At 36.7% G+C, this 20,703-nt stretch overlaps 1 long non-coding RNA gene across 3 annotated transcripts; it reads left to right on the top strand.

Annotated features, from left to right (window-relative positions):
- Nucleotides 1-7,558: 7,558 nt before the first annotated feature.
- LOC109217914 lies at nucleotides 7,559-18,376 on the top strand. Of its 3 annotated transcripts, none has more exons than XR_002066703.1 (5): nucleotides 7,559-8,287; nucleotides 11,487-11,586; nucleotides 11,708-11,790; nucleotides 15,837-15,865; nucleotides 18,082-18,376. It is a non-coding gene; the product is annotated as an uncharacterized LOC109217914 (long non-coding RNA). The 3 variants fall into 3 exon arrangements; XR_002066702.1 differs by having other exon boundaries at nucleotides 11,711-11,790; XR_002066701.1 differs by lacking the exon at nucleotides 11,708-11,790 and having other exon boundaries at nucleotides 18,082-18,272.
- The last annotated feature ends 2,327 nt before the right edge of the window (nucleotides 18,377-20,703 follow it).

Here is a 20,703-nt window from a genome sequence, read left to right on the forward strand (position 1 = left end):
CTTCCATTTTTAATCAAATTTCCATGAATTTAGGTGTTGATTCTTCAATAAAATGATGATTCTAGGTCACGAGACTCACCTCCAATCAATTCCCGTCGAAACCCTCTTTAATTCCGTCCAATAGCTCACAAGCTTGCTTGAAAATGGTGGAAATAACATAAGCTTCGCGGAACAAAAATGAATATAAAACCCTTCTGGCTCCAGGGGTTTCCGCTTCTGCGGTCCCCATCCCCGCTTCCGCGATACCGCTTCTGCGGAATTCCATCTATAGCCCAAAATCGCTTCTGCGATCGCCCGTCCGCTTCTGCGGACACGCTTGTGCGAAAAATGTTCCGCTTCTGCGGAACTACCCTACTCAGCTCTTGACCGCTTTTGCGACCACCATTACGCTTCTGCGGAACCGCTTCTGCGGTCCATTTCCGCAGAAGCGAACATATCAGATACCAGCTAAAAATCTGCCATTCCTCAACTCAAATTTCATCCCGTTAGCCATCCGAGATCACCCCGAGGCCCCCGGGACCTCAACCAAAAACACCAACATATCTTAAAACATCACCCAAACTTGTTCCAATCATCAAAACACCACGATTAACACTAAAAGCATCAAATTACATTAAATCCAAGCCTAAGTTCTTCAAATTCTTCCGAAACTCGCACTCGATCAAAAACCCAACCAAACCACGTCCGAATGACCTCAAATTTTGCACACATAACCCAAATCACCTAACGAAGCTAAAGCAACTCTCGGAATTCCATTCCGACTCTCGGATCAAAATCTCACCTATCAACCGGAATTCGCCAAAATACTAACTTCGCCAATTCAAGCCTAATTCTACACCGGACCTCCAAAATAAATTCCGATCACACTCCTAAGTCATAAATCACCCCCCGAAGCTAACCGAATCACCGAAAATCACATTCGAGCCCTCTAACTCAATAGTCAACATCCGGTTGACTTTTCCAAACCAAACCTTCCTTAAAGAGACCAAGTGTCTCATTTTCTACCAAAACCAATCCAAATCAACTGTAACACACCAAATACTGATAATGAAGCATGAAGAAGCATAAAATGGGGGAAACGGAGCGGTAACTCATGAGACGACGGGTCGGGTCGTCACACCTGCATTCTTTATTGATGAAGGGTTTTTCACTTTACGGATCAAGGTAAACGAGGTAGTATTTATAGGCTGGTACATAATGCTTTTTTCGATATAGTCCAATACTACCTCAGTTACATCATCTCCTATAGTAGGCCATGCCTTCTTAAAGAAGTATGAGTTAAATCCATCTCCTCCAGGTGCCTTCATGTCATCTATTCCTTTTAGGGCTTTCAATACATCTTCCTTAGTGAATGGTTTTATGAGCTGGAGTTGTTGGCTCCTGTTAAGTCTGGTTTCATGCTGTAGAACACCAGGGTGTATTGCTGGCAAGTTTTCAGAAGCTGAACCCAACAACTGTTTATAGAAGCCCATTATTTCCTTCTGAATCTCCTCAATATTGTTGATCATTTCTCCATTCTTTGTTGTAAGCATTCTGATTTGATTCTGCGCTTTCCTCTCTTTCATACTGGCAAAGAAATATATAGTGTTTGAATCCCCCAATTTGATGTCTTGCACCGATTTCTGCTTATATATGCTTTCTTCAATGAGGCTCCATTTTTCAAGTTGCACTTTGAGACTTTTTTCCTTGTCAAATTGCTCTGTACTCACATTAGTATCCCTCATTTGGCTCTACAGGTCTTTCAGTTCAACTCTGAGCTTGTGTATCATCTCAGTAACATTTGTTCTATCATTTAGCTTCTTCATTGCTTTCCTGATTGCCTTTAGATTCTGCCATATCCTAGCCATCTTTCCATCAGTCAGGGCCCAATTCTCCTGTACTATCTTTCCAAAGTCTGGATGTTTAGCTAAGTAGTTAAGGAACTTGAATGGCTTCTCCCCAGTTTCAAGTGATGCTTCTATTTGTATGCTCAATGGAGAATGGTCTGAGAAATGGGGTCCACTATCTGAACCTATAGTGGAGGCATATTGACCATCCAAGCAGCATTTACAATAGCTCGATCAATCCTACTATACACATGGTTATTAGTCCATGTATATGTCCTTCCAACAGTTGGCAATTCATTCATCCTGCAATCTTCTATGAATTCTTTTAAGTCCTTGGTTTCATGTTTCTGCACTTCACTGCCATGGCTTCTATCCTCAGTATACAATATAGAATTGAAATCCCCCATTATCAACCATGGACTTGTCATTTGTGCATCCAAACTTCTTAGTTTACTCCACAACTCACCCCTAGCATGAATTGTGTGCAACCCCTAGATAGCTGAGAAGTGAAATTACCTTGTCTTTGTCTTCACTAGGCCATGAATCACTTGTGATGATGTATCCAGAACAGTGAACTGAATATCATCCGGATTCTAGACAACCTATATTCTACTTATTGACCCATGGCCTGCATTGGTACACCACTTCCAATTTGGCACGACCTTATTAATGATTATATCTGCTTTATTGTCTTGAACTATATGCTCACTAATTGCTGTTAAACTAACTTTATACTTCTTTAAAAACATTTTCATCTCCCTGTGCTTGAACACCTTATTGAGTCCCCTTATATTCCAGGCAACTAATAACATGTTTGAGGAGTATGAGAGACCCTGTCCCCTGCAATCTCTCTATTTGTATCTAGTCTGGGTTGAGCAGGTTGACTTGAGCTCTGTCCATCAGACTTTCCTCCTTCAACCAGCATCTTGAATCCATTTATGACAGTTATATCACTGCCATGTTGAGGCACTTGTGGATTTTTTTGCTGCTGATCTGCCCCTCACCTCCCTCCAATCTCCAGCATCATCAGGCATAGTTTGCTTTGTTGGAATTTCATCATGTTGAGTTCGCTTTGTTGCTTTAGCTGTCTCCTGATTCATGATTTTATCAGTAGCTCCAATCACCTTCCATTCTGTTTCTTGTTGTTGTGGTTTTGTCTTTTGTTCTGGCCCTGGTTTATTGTCATTCTGATTATGCCTCTTTGTTTGACACTTACGTCCTAATTGCAAGCACTTAGGACAATATATTAGTTTCCGGTCATACCACTATGCTTGTTCAAACATCCTCCCTTTTGGATCCTTAACCTTGAAACTATTAGGTAATTCTCTGGTGACATCCACTTCCACAAGGATTCTAGCAAAAAATATTCTAGTAGAGTTTGTAGTACAATCATCAGCATATAATGGTTGTCCGAAACCACTCCCAATTTTGCTCAGAGCAGTAGGACTCCAACAACTTAATGGGAGGTTTGGTAACTTCACCCAGATTGAATTGTTCTCAATTCTTCATCATCAAAATTAAACTCAGGGGTCCATGGTTTTAAGATTAAAGGTCTGTTGTTCAGCATATGAGGCCCTACATATAGCAATTTATTTATGTCTTCTTCACAAGTAAAGTTGATCACAAAATAGCCTGCGTTGTGATAGAATAACTTTGATTTATCCTCAAATCTGCCTTGTGCTACTACATATCGCTCTATTTCTCCAATTGTAGGTGTGCCTCCAATCATATAGCCAATTAGGGCAAATTTCCATTTCTCATTTTCGCTGGCTACATCTTCCTGGATTAATTCAACGACCTTTTCACCATTGATAATTGCTGGTGGAATAAATTTGAGTTCTATTCCTTTGGCTGCCAGTTTGTTCCCCTCAACCATATTTGCCCATGTTCTCCCTCCAGGATCCTTCTGCTTCGGTTGCAACCTCCTCTGTGTACCTCCATTTACAGGTCCTATTTCCGGTGGCCTCCCAGTTGGTAGTATGATCTTTCCCACTGGTTTATCTATTCCTCCCCCATTTGGTTGGCTTGAGGTTTGCCCATTTGAGTAGTTGCAGGTCGCAGTGTATTCACAATACTCATTGGTGTTTTAGTTCCTTCAATCCTAACAGGTAGCGTAGGCCAAATATCTAGGTTTGGGCTTATCTTCTAATTCCCTTTGCTCACCATCTTTTGCACATTGTATGATCCTTCATTAGTGTTCTCTAGTTCCTTAATTCCACTTGATCCAATTGGCATTGTGGCTTTGATTTTCACTGCTTCCATCAACACCGTTGGTGCTGTAAGTAGCGTTTCCCCTTTTTGGATTAGCAAGCTTTTGGGAGTGATATTCACCCCCATTGTGGCACTTCGTCCCTTAGCAAGTTTAGTTTCCTCCTTCTAAACTTTCTTCGCATTTTTTGCTGGCCGTCCCCTCCCCATTTTCCGGTGGGCGTACGTTAGCATCACGCTAATCGTGCGCCGAGAGAAAGTAAGAGAGAGAAATATGTGCCTATTATTATCCCCTAAGTATATGATTTGAAAAATTATTGTTGATTGTGTTTGTGTTATTGTCGAGTAGGACGTTAATATTATCTTTTCATATTTTCTCTAATTTATTTGGAACTTTCGGCGATGGTATTTTTATTCCACGATGTATATCTTAGAATGAATTTCTAGGTTTGAGTGTAAGTTGTAGTTATCTTGTTGCCTCGACGCAACTGCTATATTTTTAAACTGGTGATTGATTAATTCTCCAATTGTGATCTCCTAATGTATTGCAATAATAAAATGGTAAATACCAGAGCTAGGAATGGAATCAAAAAACACTATTCGGAAAAGATAAAACCCCATTTTATGAAATGTAAATCAAATGAAACCCATCTCGGAAAGATGGAAAGAGATCAATAGTTATCGGCTTTGAAAATATAGCAATAACGGTTGAACCCAAAGCCTACATGAAGAAAATTCTTTTTCGTCTAAATAAGGAGCCAAAGAAGCTTGGGATGTGGTTCCTTATGGATGAAAATCATAGTAATTTGGTATTAGCGATTTTATATTGATAACAACATTGAATTGCAGCTCTTATCCTAACAATAAAAATTTGAACAAGATCTTAAAGAAATGTGAAGATTTTTGGCAAAAAATTAGAGGCAGCAAGAACAAGAAGGCTACATGACACATGTTAATATCATTGGTGAAAAGACTGGTCCAAGATTGTAGAGATGAAATGGCTTAAGATGGTGGCCTTATTAAAAAAAATCAGCTTATATCCATGGGAAAAAATATATTTAACCTAACTCTCGACTATTTGAAGAATAAGATAGATATGGTTAACCAATACAAACTACATGTCGAGAAAAATAATATCAGTTATACTTTTAATGGCTTCTCGTGGGCATTCATGGTGAGTACTATCAACCACTAGGCAGTTGATTATAGAATACATGTTAGTTATTTATTGTTTTGTTATGTATGTGATTAATATATTACATGCCTAGGCATATGAAGCATTTTCTGCACTTGAAAATAGTGCTACCAAGTCCAGGGATGTTCTTTTGCCTATTCTGATGATGCTGAGATGATACGCATCTAAAACTGAGCGATTCGCTACAGACCCGTTCAGACTCGAGGGAGAGCTTATGAGGCATCAAATACGCTATTTTTTGGTTTCTTAGTATCAAATTATTTATCTAAAATATAAGTAAATTATTAATTATCTTTTTGTTGCAGATTGTGCATCATTATAATATTTTCACTGTGTGAGGTGGTAGAGCAGTTGTCACAACCCCAAAATCCCTCCTTGAGGACTGTGATGCCACCTAGTCTCTAAACTAGATAAGCTTAACACATAATGAAAAGAGTAAAAATAATCAGCTTAATAGTTAAATAACATCTAGAATATGCCATAACATAGCCATAATGATGAACAGTCATACATCCCAAAACTGGTAGTACAAAGTCATAAACTCTATTGAGAGTACACCAAAAATCTTTAAATACAATACTATTTGCAAATGAAGTAAACAGTAGAAAAAGATCAATGGAAGGGGACTCTGAAGCCTGCGATGGACATGCAGGTATACCTTGAAGTCTCCACAGCAACTTTGAGATCAGTTCGCTAACGACCAGCTCGCTCCGATGTACCTGGATCTGCACAAAATATGTAGAAGCGCAATATGAGTATACCACAAACGGTACCCAATATGTATCAAGACTAACCTCGGTGGAGTAGTGACGGGGTTCGAGTCAAAATATTCACTAGACATATAACCTATACAAAATATCAATATAAAGCTAACAACGAAAGTATAAGCAATAAATGGCAACAAAGAGTAAGCATATGATAACACGGCGTTGACGATTAATTTTGACCCGCCCCCTTTAAAATTAAATTTTTTACACTTATTGATCAGCAATAAATGTAGTGGCTTTTTTAATTAATAATACCTATTTTCTCAAAATATAAATAATTTAGTAAGTAATAGTAATCATAATAATAACTAATAATATTAATTTTATAATTAATAGTAATTTAGTCGTGAATATGTACAACTATATTACCTCAACCGCATTAATTAAAACTAACTTTCATAGTTTTATAAATAATTATTACAATTATTTTAATAATTTAGTCTTAAAATTATAATTATATTGAGTTTATTACTTTAATTAACCAAACAATTATTTTTTATAATTTAAAGTACGAAGTATTATTATTTTTGACAATCCAACACTTATTACAGTAATTAAATAATAATACGTTTGATAATCATATTTTATTACAATTCATTGGGATTAATTAAGTTCAATTAATTTAATTATAGTGGGGGTTAAAACTTGAAAAAGGACTACAATTGCAATTGAGTGATTTTATCTCAAATGGCCGTGGTTTAAATTAGGTGATTTTTAAAAATAGCCAGATTTACAACTGGTCGTTCAAAAATAGCCCAATTTCAAAAGTAATCGAAATTTAGCCACTTTTTATGTAAAGATAAATCTGAGCGAAAACACTGTTCAAAACCCGAAAAATACTCCAGTATATTATGCTGGAGTTCCAGCATAAGTATACTTGAACTCCAACATATTATACTGGAGTTCCAGGATAGTATGCTGGAACTCCAGCATAATATGATGGAGTTCCAGCATAAATACACTAGAACTTCAGTATATTATACTGGAGCCAGCAAAGTATACCGGTCTAGCATAATATGCTGGAGTTCATACACAAGTGCACCGAACTCCAGTATATTATGCTGGACCGGTCTCTATTGCAGCAAAACGGTGGCTATTTTTCATTGACTTGGTAAACGCTGGCTATTTTTGATTGACCAGTCCGAAAACTGGCTATACCGTGAAATTTTGGCTTTAAATTAAGTCCTAGTCTAATACCCACATACTTGGCCCAAAAGCACGTGCCCAATACTTTCGACCCGGTTTGGTAGCCCTATCACCATCCTATTTGGAAATTCATGCACCTGCTTTCAACCAATCATCACACGTCACGTTACCCTTCCCAAATACTTACAGAAAAAGCATAACGCATCTGGACCGTCGATTCAAATCATTGACGGTCCACAGACAATCCTGATTTTCCCTTTATTTTTAAAATCCCTGGTATTTTATCTCAACCGTTGGATCCAGATGATCCAGTGGCCCTCGTTTTATCCGTATTAAACATTTTTCTAAGTGATCCAACGGCTCCCCTCCTGTCTCCTGTTTTAAACTAAGTGACTAACCAAAGCCTAATCATTTTCGTCCAAAACCAGCCCACCCCTTTTTTTGTTTTTTCCTCTCTTTTCTCTCATCTCCATCAACCCCATCGGTCCTGAAACCTTGCACAAAATCGTACAAGGTCACTCAAATCAACAAAAAAACATTGATCATGTCTCTTTCAACTGAGAATCCCGCCGGGTTTTCCCTTTTCCTCACCACAATTTGAATCCCGACCCACGAAACCCTAGACCAAAGGATGCAAACGAGAATATAATCATTTTTCTCTCATGGTCGTTCAAATCAACACATGCAAGCTTTGAATCTTGACCGTATCATCACGATTCTTGGTCCAAAGGTCAAACGCAGTGACCTTTGGACATGGGCTTTGACTGATGGTCTTGTGGTCTCCAACGGTCGATTCTCTTCACCATTTTCGTGCCAAGGTAAAAGCTCCACTCTGTTTTACCTCTGTTTTTACCCTTTTTGTCTCATCAGCAACTCAATCGTCACACCCCACTATCTATGTGAATCCAAACGGAGCCTTAAGGATTCAATGTTACTATAAATAGAGCCTTTAATGCTCTCACCACACACAAAGAGAAGAACTACTCTAAAATCTGAGCAAATACCACTGATTTCAGTATTCTATAATTCTTCTCTAACTTCTTTTCTTTCATTTCTGCTCGAGTTCGACTACTGCGAACTGACTGTGAGATTGGGTTCATAAACGGCTATTAACTATCTCTAATTGGTTTGTTGCTCCGAAGAAGGTCAGTAAACACTGGCTCCCTCTTTATTCTTCAATTATTCACGAATTAATATGTAATTCTTTGTCTAATATTTCTTTCTGGTTGTTGCCTGATGTTTTGTTCTTCATGATATTCATTTGTACACATGTGACTTGCTTATTGTGTTATGCTTTTGTGTTATTCTTGCTTTTGAGTTAATGATGCTTTCCTGATAAATATGTTTATCTTCCGAGTCGTTGCTAAATCATTTTTTCATGATGGTTGTTGGATTCTATTTCTCATAGCTTAGCTAGTTGAAATGATTCTACATTATCGTTATCCTTATAGGCAGTCATGTTGATCCCTTATGTTAGTTGAACTAAGTCCTACGTTGGTGGTTATATGCGGCCTACACTATGATGATTGGGCAACAACTATACGGTCATGATGATTAAGTTAACTGGACAATGCTCTTATATTTTTCATGATATACTGATTAACTAACTAAGATCTTTATACCTACATCATTATGTTGTCTTAACTCTCATGCCTACGGGGTCAAGTTGCTTTGGTTTAGTTCAATGAATGATTCTCATTACTGGTCTTGTTCATGTTATCATGTTGATCTGTTTACTTAGCTAGATGACTCTGTTTGGCAGTCCTACTCATGATATTATATTGCTTTGCACAGTTAAGATAAAATAATTCATGTGTGCCTATCATGATAACTTGAATAAAGGCAGAATAGCCTAAATGACACTTATACTTGTCCCACTTTATCATGCCGGTCCCTATACTCCACAAAGTTTCATCCAGACACTTATAGTGATTAAAACACACTATTTTAAACCCCTTTGACCGTTGACCTACCTTATGTGGCGTAAATAATGCTGAGGTGGCTAAAATGATTGGTACACACGCGCAAAAAGAGCGTGAATACAATAATTCAGCAGAAAATGACTAAAATTAGAAAAGAAAAAAAAAGAAAAATAGAAAAAAGAAGACTAGCGAAGAACCCATGTTCTCTTCCTCTTGCTGCCATTGTCATAACTTCTTCTTTTCATCAGAATCAAAGATAGAAAATCATTATTATTTTCTTATGCAAAATTGTTAGAATAAAGATAATTTATCAAGCAGACTAGGAATATCACTGGAGCATGTCAAAAATTCATCACTGGTTATAGATGAAACCTTCGAACCATCAATGGCGAGGAACACACCGGAAAAGTTCGAACCATCACCAGCCCGGAGACCACCGATGACCACCATAATTTTTTCTTATGTATCACCCCTCCATAATAGAATACAAAACAACCCTAGTAGTTCAATCAAATTGGACGAGAAATACTAAAAGGGGTGCCCGAATCTGATCTATAATGGCGTGTGAGCACCCAAATCTTGCTTGATTTGTGAAAATTATTGGATTTTATAGTGACTGCAGTTTCAATTGTTCCTCTTCCATTTTTAATCTTCTTTTTTTTTTCTTTGTTTTTGTTTTCATTTGATAATGAGCATTTTGAAGAATGATTGCTGGGTGTATTTGGGGTAGAGCTAGCGAATTTTTGGGGTTGCGAAGGTGAATTAATGGAGGGGGAACTGTTTGGGGTGGTGAGGGTGGCGGCATACAGGTGGGATAGAGAGTAGAGGGGAGGAGTGAAGTGAAGTGAAAATAAAATAAAAAATAAAGTAGAAAATTCTGAAATGAATTGAAAAAATAATGATGTGGCATAAAAAATTTGAGGTGGACATGGATGTGTCATCCACATTGGATCGTTGAAGAGCACGCGAGGTCGGAAGGGTTTAAAAGAGTTGTTTTGAACGAGTAGAGGTGTCTGGATGAAACTTTGTGGAGTATAGGGACCGGCATGACAAAGTGGGACAAGTATAGGTGCCATTTAGGCTATTCTGCCTTGAATAAAAGGGAATCATATGGTAAACTTTGTTGGCATGACTTACCAGTAAACCTGCTTACTTGTCTAAAATGGTAACTTGCTGTATTCTGTTTGTCCTGCCCTGGTCAACTGTAAAATGAGTGTATTCACTTTTTATTTTATGACCATTTGATAACACTGTCTAGATGGCCCTCACTCATGAAATTGAGTATTGCTGGTTCTGATAATTTAAAAGTTTGATACACTGTGCATTGTCAAGATTAGATTCCATGTCCCTTAGGTTTAAATAAAACTAAAGTTAGCCTTCCTATTCATGTTAACGTCTCTGTTGACCTAGTTGATAGGTATGCTCTTTGGGAAATCTAAGTAAGGCTATTAGCATAGGTGTTCAATGTAGTAAAGTCTTAGTTGTGGGCATACTTGCTTAAAAAATGTTCTGAAACTATAGTGTTCTATGAAATGTTCTTAGTGATTTGAACCTACTTAAGAAAGGTTCTGAAGTGTTGGACCTTTAGTGAAGTTAGTAAAATAAGTGTATATGTATATTTTGTTAACTGCTGGATGCCTTAACTACTTCATATGACCTTCATGGACATGAATTTGTAAGTAGCATATAAAGTTTACCTGCAGGAGTACATAGTCATTTGTGCTTGATGACCTTTCCTAAGTGTGACTACTCTTTGAATCACATAACATAAGGAATGTCTTAGAATTAACCTTTAAACCTTCTAAGCTGTTAAAACTTGGGAGTTCACGCATATGATCATAGTCTAGAGCTTAGATGTGAGGGTTAATCATTGGCTATTTGTGAATCTGCATGCTAGTGATGACTTCATTTAAAAGAATGGTTGTCTGGTTTGACTTCACTTTACAGAATTGTTGTCTGACTTGAACTATTGATGTCTCTGTATGATTGAACCTTCTGAATGTGTTATAGAACTTTCTATACCTTTGCTAGTGTGTTTTATGTTGACTGTACAAAGATGTTGTTTGATTGAAATGCCAAGTTAATACTTGCTTGTGCTTAAACCTCTGAAGAAGAGTAAGGTTCGATGCTTAAGGGTATATTGGTGTGAGCTTGACATTTGGATTAAGGAAACCCTCCCTGACACAAGCACTATTCGGGGTCCATGATTCCATCGTGAACTCTGAAGTGTCAAGGGTTCATACGGAACCTTATAAATAAATACTGCTTACTCTAAGCCCACATTCATTGACCTTGGCAAACCTTCACAGGATTAACACAAATGAAATTTGATTTTTCTATATTCTTTTGGTCATATTCTAATTAAATTTTTCTCTTTTCTTGGATAATTGGGCTTGCTGAGTTTATTGAAACGCATGCCCAGGTTCAGGAAACGGAGCCGCTTCTTGGTCATCTGCTGAAATTGTTAAAATGGCATGGCGTAGCCATTTTTACGGTTGACTATCGAAAAATAGCCACCATCGGTAATGTAATCGATATCTAGCCATTTTAACTTAAAATATATTGGTAAATGACATAATTGCTCTTGAACTTTTTAACATACTGTTTAGTTACTTTTTATCGTCCTTCTCTTTGTTTTTATAGCAGTGTACGGATTTCGCTTTCGTGAGAGCACTTTTCTTCGAATCTTGTCTAGGTTAGGTCCAATTTTCTTCAAAATTATCTGGGTGAGTGTTGTTTTTACAATAATGTGTTTGAATTTTTGTTGTTATTGTTGTTTCGTTAGGTTTAAGTTTGATTTCCGTACAGTTAGGGTTTAAATATTTGTGGTATTTTAACTTTTATGATTTTTTCTCTGTTCATTAGTTTGTCTTATTTTTGATAATTTTGTCACTCTGTTATTAGTTTTATGTTGTAATGTTGTAATCGTTGTGTAGTTTGTTTTTTTAAGTTTTTCAAATATTTTTCTAGTCTCTGTATATTATGGTTAATTTTCAAGTATTTTTTTGCTTCATCTGCATTATAGATTTCTCCAGTTCTTGTTAAATACGGTGTAGTATTTTATACGGGAAATCTGTCTTTTGAATACTTGTTTCCAGTATTTTATACTGTGTGGTTTTTGCTTATGTTTTTTTGTTTATCGAGTTTAGTAATAAATTTTGTCCAGTATATTATATTTAAGTCTGTCATGTGAATGTTTGTCTTCCAGTATTTTATATTGGTTGAATATTATAATATAGTTGAGTTTTGTTTGAGTCCAATATATTTTACGGGACGTCTGCCGTGTGTAAGTTTTTTCTCCAGTATGTTATACTGGATGAGTTTTGTTTAGACTATACCTGTTAATAGGGCCGGGCTGACTCGTTTTCAACCCGCTTCAACCCGGTTCAGCCCGCTACTGTTCACTATTGGGCGGGTTGGGACGGCTTGGTTGGGGGGCAGGTTTTGGACGAACACGTTCTACTTAACGGTGCACCGAGCCCGCGTAGCACGTGACCTGTTAACGGGCTGCAGCCTATTAGTAGCCTGGTTACTGTTGGTTAATTTTATTTTTTAAAATTAATTGGACCGTTGCCAACGGTCAAATTGAGAAATGACCATTGGGAGACGGTCAAATTTTGCAAAAATGGCCATTTCGGCCTCCCCCATTAAAAACATAGCCTTCTCACCCCTAATAATTGAGTAATTACATTTTTAACCTTTTAAAATCTATAAATAGCCCCCCTTTTTCTTCACTTTTTTTCACAATTCACTCTCTTAGTACTCTAATTCTCTTTCAATTCTCTCTTGATTTTATTGTTCTTAAATTCTCAATTCAAGACTTCAAGTTAAATAATGCCCCGTACTTCTAGAGTGCGCTCATGTTTGGGAACACTTTGAGGTGGTAGAAGAAAATAAAGAAGCTCGAAAATTAAAGTGCAAGAACTATGGTGTAGTTTTAAATCTTCGTCCAAAGTGTGGCACGACCTCTTTAAGGAGGCATATCAAGAGTTGTCTTGAGCGTACTCCAGGAATTCGTCTTTTAAGTTGATTTGAGACAATTTGTGTTATTTTAAAATTATTAGACGTATTTATGCTTATGTTTTAGTTTGTTAGATTAATTTGAATTTTGAAGTATTATTAATTTATTATGCATGAAAATTTAGTTTTACTCTTTTTTCGTTAATTTACTTGTTAAATGCAAACTTCAATTTTGTATATAATTTGCCTATTGGTCTTATTAAATAATTTTTGTAGCCACTTACTTTCTAATTTCAATTTTATAATTTTAAAATACAAATTTCAAATTTAAAACTTTAAACTTTAAACTTCAAAGTTTAATTCTAAGCCTTAAAAGTTTGCACATACTTAAGTATNTTAAGGGTGTCTACCAGGCCGGGTCAGCCCGTTTTCGGACCGGTCTAGACCGGTTGAAACTGGAACCGGCCCAGACCGGTACAAAGGGGGCCGGGTGGGCTGGGTTAATGGGGTAAGGGGGTTGGTCCGTTCACTTGGGGCTACCGGTTAACCGGCCCGGTCAAACCCGGTCAACGATTTTTACTGTAGAACCAGTTAACCGGCCCGAACCGGAATGGCTGCATTAATTTTTTTTTTATAATGGGTCCTGCCTTTTTCTGACTTTTGGCAATAGTCTTCTGGCCTTGGGGCCGTTGCCCAACGGCAGATTTGCACAAATAGCCCATTTTTGGGCTTTTTAAAAAAATAAATAAATACCTTTTGTAATTACCTAATTAGCCCTTTGAAAAACTATAAATACACCCCCCTCTTCTTCATTTCTTCACTCATCTCTCATTTCTCAAACTCAAATTCTCAATTCAAGTTAAATCATGCCCCGTACTTCTAGAGTGCGCTCATATGTTTGGGAACACTTTGAGGTGGTAGAAGAAAATAAAGAAGTTCAGAAAGTAAAGTGCAAGAATTGTGGTCTAGTCTTAAATCTTCGTCCAAAGTGTGGCACAGGCTCTTTAAGGAGGCATATGAAGAGTTGTCTTGAGCGTTCTCCAGAAATTCATATTTAAGTTGATTTGAGACAATTTGTGTTATTTTAAAATTATTAGATATATTTATGCTTAATGTTTTAGTTTGTTAGATTAATTTGAAGTGTTATTATGCATGAAAATTTAGTTTTACTCTTTTTTCGTTAATTTACTTGTTAAATGCAAACTTCAATATGTGATATACTATTTCTTATTTTTTATAATTGATGTAAACTTTTAATTTGTAAGTTAAAAAATAAAAATAAAAAAAGAACTTGCAAATTAATTTGAAGTATTAAATATATAAAATGAAAGCCTTCGGAGTTTGTTCCTTACATAGTGCCTATTGGTCTTATTAAATAATTTTTTGTAGCCACTTACTTTCTAATTTCAATTTTATAATTTAAAATACAAATTTCAAATTTAAAACTTTAAACTTTAAACTTCAAAGTTTAATTCTAAGCCTTAAAAGTTTGCACATACTTAAGTATAAATAACATTCAATAAGAAAAACAAAATTTAATTTATATATATAAAAAAATAGTAGCCCGGCCCGCCCGAACCTGCTTACCTTGAACCCGAACGGGCCTTAAAAAACTCAAAATTTCTCAACCCGCCCTCAGCCTGCCAGCTAACCGAACGGGTTGGATTATTTCCCGTTCAGCTCGTCCCAGCCCGCCCGTTAAACATGTATAGTTTAGACTAGAATTTTATTTTATTTGTCATTACGTTTTTTGAGTGGTTATTTGTCTTTTTTTTTTTATTATGCTCTTTGGTCCAGTATATAATACTTGAGTTTTGTTTTATTTCAGTATCCTTTAAAGATGGTGTGTCGTCTTTAAGCTTATTGTCCAGTATGTTATTAGGGTTAATAACATAGTGTGCCGCCTTTCAACTGCATTATATATTTCTCCATTTTTTGTTAAACTTGAAATCCAGAACATTGTGCTGGACTTCATTTTAAATTTGATGTAGTATATTATACGCGAAAGCTGTCTTCTGAAGGCTTGTTTCCCAGTATTTTATACTGCGTGGTTTTTGCTTATGTTTTTTATTGAGTTTAGTAATAAATTTTGTCTAGTATATTATACTGAAGTCTGTCATGTGAATGTTTGTCTTCCAGTATGTTATACTGAATGAATATTATAATATAATTGAGTTTTGTTTGATTTCAGTATATTTTACGGGATGTCTGCCGTGTGTAAGCTTTTTCTCTAGTATGTTATACTGGATGAGTTCTGTTTAGACTAGAATATTGTTTTATTTGTCATAATTTTTTTTTGAGTGATTATTTGTCTTCTTTTCTTTTTTATTATGCTCTTTGGTCCAGTATATAATACTTGAGTTTTGTTTTATTTTAGTATCTTTTAATGGAAGTCTGCCGTCTTTAAGCTTGTTGTACAGTATGTTAAGGCTTGTGATTATGTTTATACTGTGTGATTTTTTATTATGTTTTTTGTTTATAGAGTTTAGAAATAAAATTTTCTCCAGTATATTGTACTGGAAGTCTGTCCTCTGAATGTTTGTCTTCCAGTATGTTATACTGGATGATTATTATAATATGCTTTTTGATTATGTTTCTTCCCAGTATTTATTTTTGGAGTTTCATATCTTCTAAGTTATTGTGATTCAGTATATTATATTGGAAGACTGCAATAATTTGATTATGTTTCTTTGTTGTCCAGTTCATTTTACCGGATGAGTTCTGTTTATAATTTGTTTCTTTTATATATACTGGATTCTGATTGTGTTTACTTATCTAATTTGTAATATGTTTTGTTTTCATGATTTTATAGAAATGGAATCTTCAAGTAGGTTATTGAAGGTACGTATTTTTGAAATGTTGAAGTTTTTATCTTAAAATTATATGAAATGTTGCTTATATATCTTATATTTTCATTTTAGGAGGGAGATAGATTTTATGAATTTAAACAGTGGTTTCCTGCTGATTGTTATATCAAGTCTCAACTACCGCTTTACCTCTTGGTTCCACCTCCAATTCGCTTGTATCTACTCACAGTTTACTTAATAACATTAATAAATGCTAAATAAATCAATTCTAATGCCTGAAAATAGGTTTTCTAGTGATTTTTCCAAAAAAGTCAAAAATCGCCCCTGGGCTCGCTTGGTCCAAACCCGAAATTTGGACGAACCGATTACCCATTCACCCCCGAGCCCGGATATATAATTGGTTTTGGAATCCAACCTCAATTTGAGGTCTAAATCCCCAAATTTCAATATCCCTAAGTTCTATCCAAAATTTCCAATTCCACCATGAAAACCATAGATTCTAGGATGAAATCTTGCAAAAAGAAGTTAAGGAGTGAAAGAAATGAGTTTAATCACTTGTGTTTTGGGAAAGAAAGAGTGTTTGAAAAATCGCCTCTTATGTTTTAGGTTTTTGAAAAATGAAAAATGGTTGAAAAGGCTCGTTTATATATACCCCTCAGATCCTCACCGCTGACCGCAGAAAAAGGACCGCGGCCGCGAAGTCCACCATGGATCGCGAAATATCGAGCGCGGCGGCGATGACATGGCCTTGCTCATCGGTGACTGCATAAATCCCACTGCGGTCGCAAAGAGCCCACCGCGGTCGCGAAGACCCCACTGCGGACCGCGAAGCCTGGTTTCAGAGACCTGCAACTTTCTCTGAACCTGCAACTTTTTTTGTTCCAAGTCTAAATTCACCCCGTGGCCTATCCAAAACTCACCCGAGCCCTCGGAGCTCCAAACCAAACATGCACGCAGTCCAAAAATATCATACGGACTTGCTTGTGCGATCAAATCATCAAAATAACACCAACACCCATGAATTAAACCTCAAATTCATATAATTACTCAAGAACATCAAATTTCTATTTTCCCAATTAAAGGTCCGATTTATACTAAATGAACTCTGATTCTTACCAAAATTCACAGATTCAACTTAATTATTATATAAGACCTGTATCGGGCTCCGGAACCAAAATACGGGCCCATTGCCATCAATTTCAAGCATCTTTTCGTTTCCAAAACTCTTATAATTTCAGTTAAACAATTTCTTTCAAAAATTCATTTCTCGGGATTGAGACCTCGGAATTCGATTCCGGACATACGCCCAAGTCCCAAATTTTACCACGGACCCTACGAGACCGTCGGTTCACGGGTCCGGGTCCGTTTACCAACAATGTTGACCAAAGTCAATTTTAATCAATTTTAAAGGCCATTTTCCCTATTTCATTTAGTTTTCACATAAAAGCTTTTCGAAACACATCCGGACTGCGCACGCAAATCGAGGTGAGACAAAAAGAGGTTATTAAGGCCTCAGAACACAAAATTTTCTTTCATAACGAGTGATGGCCTTTTGGGTCATCACAAATGACTGGATAATTATAAAACTCAATCATTTTAATATACTTTATGAGTTTAATATATTTATACAGTATACTTCTATAGTATAATATACTTGATTAGTTTATACTGGATACGCCTAATATACTCTATGAGTAAATTTATCAAGTTTAGTAATAAATTTTGTGCAGTATATTATACTAGAAGTCTGTCCTGTGAATGATTGTCTTCCAGTATGTTATACTGGATGATTATTATATTATAGTTGAGTTTTATTTGATTCCAGTATATTTTACAGGAAGTTTGCCGTGTGTAAGCTTGTTGTCCAGTATGTTATACTGGATGAGTTCTGTTTAGACTATACTGTTGTTTTATTTGTGATTAATTTTTTGAATGATTATTTGTCTTTTTCTTTTATAATATGCACTTTGATTATTTTTCTTCTTTGTACCCCGGTATTTGTTTCTGGAGTTTCACACCTTCTAATTCATTTCATCCAGTATATTATACTGAAAGACTGCCATCTGTAGGCTGTGTTCTCCAGTAAATTATACTGGATAAGTATAAAATATTTTATTTCATTATGTTTTTCAGTTCTAATAATTTACTATACAAAATTATATTCTTGCCTTCTTGAATTGTGTTCACACTCGATAAGAATGTTTCTGTGTTATGATGATGAAATTCTTACCATTTTTGTTTTATTTTCAGAGGGTATCTGCCAAAGTTGAAGACATTATACGTGCAGACATTAAAGTTGAAGTTTTTAAACTGGATGTGTATAATAAAGTATATTTTGCTGGATTTGAAGCTATTTATATTGATATGTTACGTTTAATATAATCCAACATATTAGTTGAATTTATTTTGATTGCTCCCTATAAATTATGCTGGAAATGTTACTTGTGAAGTGTTATAAGCCAGTATATTATAATGGAGAGAAGTGTAAAATAGGTATCTAGAACAATTTACTGGAGTTAAATAATTTAAAATTTTGTTTCCTGTATATTATATTGGAGGTATATATTGTTAAAGCATAATGTCCAGTATTTAATACTGGATGTGCACAATCCAGATTTTTTACGGTAAATTTGACTGATTTATTAATTGAAATAAAGTTATAAGGATTATGTCACGACCAAGTTCGCCCTTCGTGAACTGTCGTGACGGCACCTAGTCTCTGACTAGGTAAACCTAACAATTTTAGAAAAAGGAACAAAATGCAGAAAACTAATAAAAATTGAAGATAAACAGTTGTAGAAGTGTTTAAGATGCTGCTCGGCATATACCAATACAAGATCTCAAAAATTGAACAATTCCCAAAACCCAGAATCCCATGAATCACAAGCTAAGAGATATATAAAAAGCTCTAACTCCAGAATGTCTATCAACAAGAAAAATACAGAAGGGCCAAACTAGTACAGAGAGTAGAAAGAGACTCCTCGGTCTGCGGACGCGGCAAATATACCTCCCAAGTGCTGTCCCGTAGTCGATATCACTGTGTAGGGGGATCTACCGGAATACCACATCCGTAGTCCTAAAAGTAAATAATCAGTGGATCTCCCGGGTGCTGTCCCGTAGTCCATATCACTGTACAGGGGGATCTACCGGAATAACACGTCCGTAGTCCCAAATAAACAGACAAGGGGGATCTACCGGGAACCGCCCCTAGTCCCAATGTAAACACGCAACAACAACACAAATATAATCCACTCAATTCAATTTAATATCAAAATAGACAGGTAATTCTAACCTAGCATGTTGCATAGATTTGAGCAAGTAAACAATTTAGTCATTTAGGCATGCTTTCCTAGGCTAACAGTAAATTCAAAGTTCAAGTAACGTAAACAGTGGAGTAAAATACGAAATATAGATACTAAAATGAAAAAATAGGATTTTCAACAATCATCACAAGTACGCGCTCGTCACCTCACGTACAAGGCATTTCAGATATCACAGTACCAAAACCTAAGGGGAGTTCCCCCACACGAGGTTAGACAAGCCACTTACCTCGAACCGGCTCAAAATCAACCCGAAACCACGCTCTTGCCACGAGTACTCGACTCCAAATGGCCCGAAACCACGCTCTTGTCACGAGTACGCACTCGTTACCTCACGTACAAGGCATTTCAGATATCACAGTACCAAAACCTAAGGGGAGTTCCCCCACACGAGGTTAGACAAGCCACTTACCTGGAACCGGCTCAAAATCAACCCGAAACCACGCTCTTTCCACGAGTACTCGACTCCAAATGGCCCAAATCAATTCAATTGCATAATGTAAATATAACTTCAAGTAACTGATTCTACAAATAAATTCTAAGCTAATATGCGAAACTAGGGAAAATTACCAAAATGCCCTTCGGGCCCACGTCTCAGAATCGGGTAAAATTTACATTTTCAGAATCCTCATACTCTCACGAGTCTAACCATATCAAAATTATCCAAATCCAACGTCAAATTCCCAATCAAAACTCGAAATTTAGGTCTAAGAACTTTCTCCAACTTTTTCCCCAATTTTCATCCCAAATCCGAAATTAAATGACAAAACTAAGATTAGATTAGAGGAATACAACTAGAAAGGGATTAGGAACCGTTACCCACTGATTTCCTCTTAAAAAATCTCCCAAAATCGCCCTCTCTCGAGCTCTAAATCAATTTTTTCTAACTTTTGAAACTAAACCCTCGTTCTGCCCCTTTTTTGGCCAGTGAAACCACATCTGCGGCTCTGGCACCGCACCTGCGGTCCCGCTCCTGCGAAGACCTGGTCGCTCTGCGACATCTCATTAAACGGGGCTTTCTGCACCTGTGACTGCCTTTCCGCAGATGCGGTGCCGCTTCCGTGGTGCCCTTGACCGCATTTGCGGTCAACTCCCTTTTCGTCTCAAACCGAATCTGCGGTACTTCAACCACTTCTGCGGGCTCGCACCTGCGGTCCCCAAGCCGCAGGTGCGGTTATGACAGCAGATAGCAGCTTTAGCTGTAAACTCTCAACTCCAAACTTCCCGTTAACCATCCGAAATCATCCCGAGGCCCCCGGGACCTCAACCAAAAGCACGAACAAGTCATATACCACTATCCAAACTTATACCAATCTTCAAAACACCTCAAACAACATCGAAACACCACATCATCATCGTATTCAAGCCTAAGAATTCCAAAAACTTCCAAATTATGCTTTCGACCAAAAAGTCTATCCAACCTCGTCCGAATGACCTGAAATTTTGTAAGCACGTCACATTCTACACTACGGAGCTACTCCAACTTCCAAAATTCCATTCCGACCCCGATATCAAAATCTTACTATCGAACCGGAAACTTCAAAAATTCAAC

Source organism: Nicotiana attenuata, unplaced genomic scaffold (genome assembly GCF_001879085.1).
Source record: "Nicotiana attenuata strain UT unplaced genomic scaffold, NIATTr2, whole genome shotgun sequence".
Classification (NCBI taxonomy): domain Eukaryota; kingdom Viridiplantae; phylum Streptophyta; class Magnoliopsida; order Solanales; family Solanaceae; genus Nicotiana; species Nicotiana attenuata.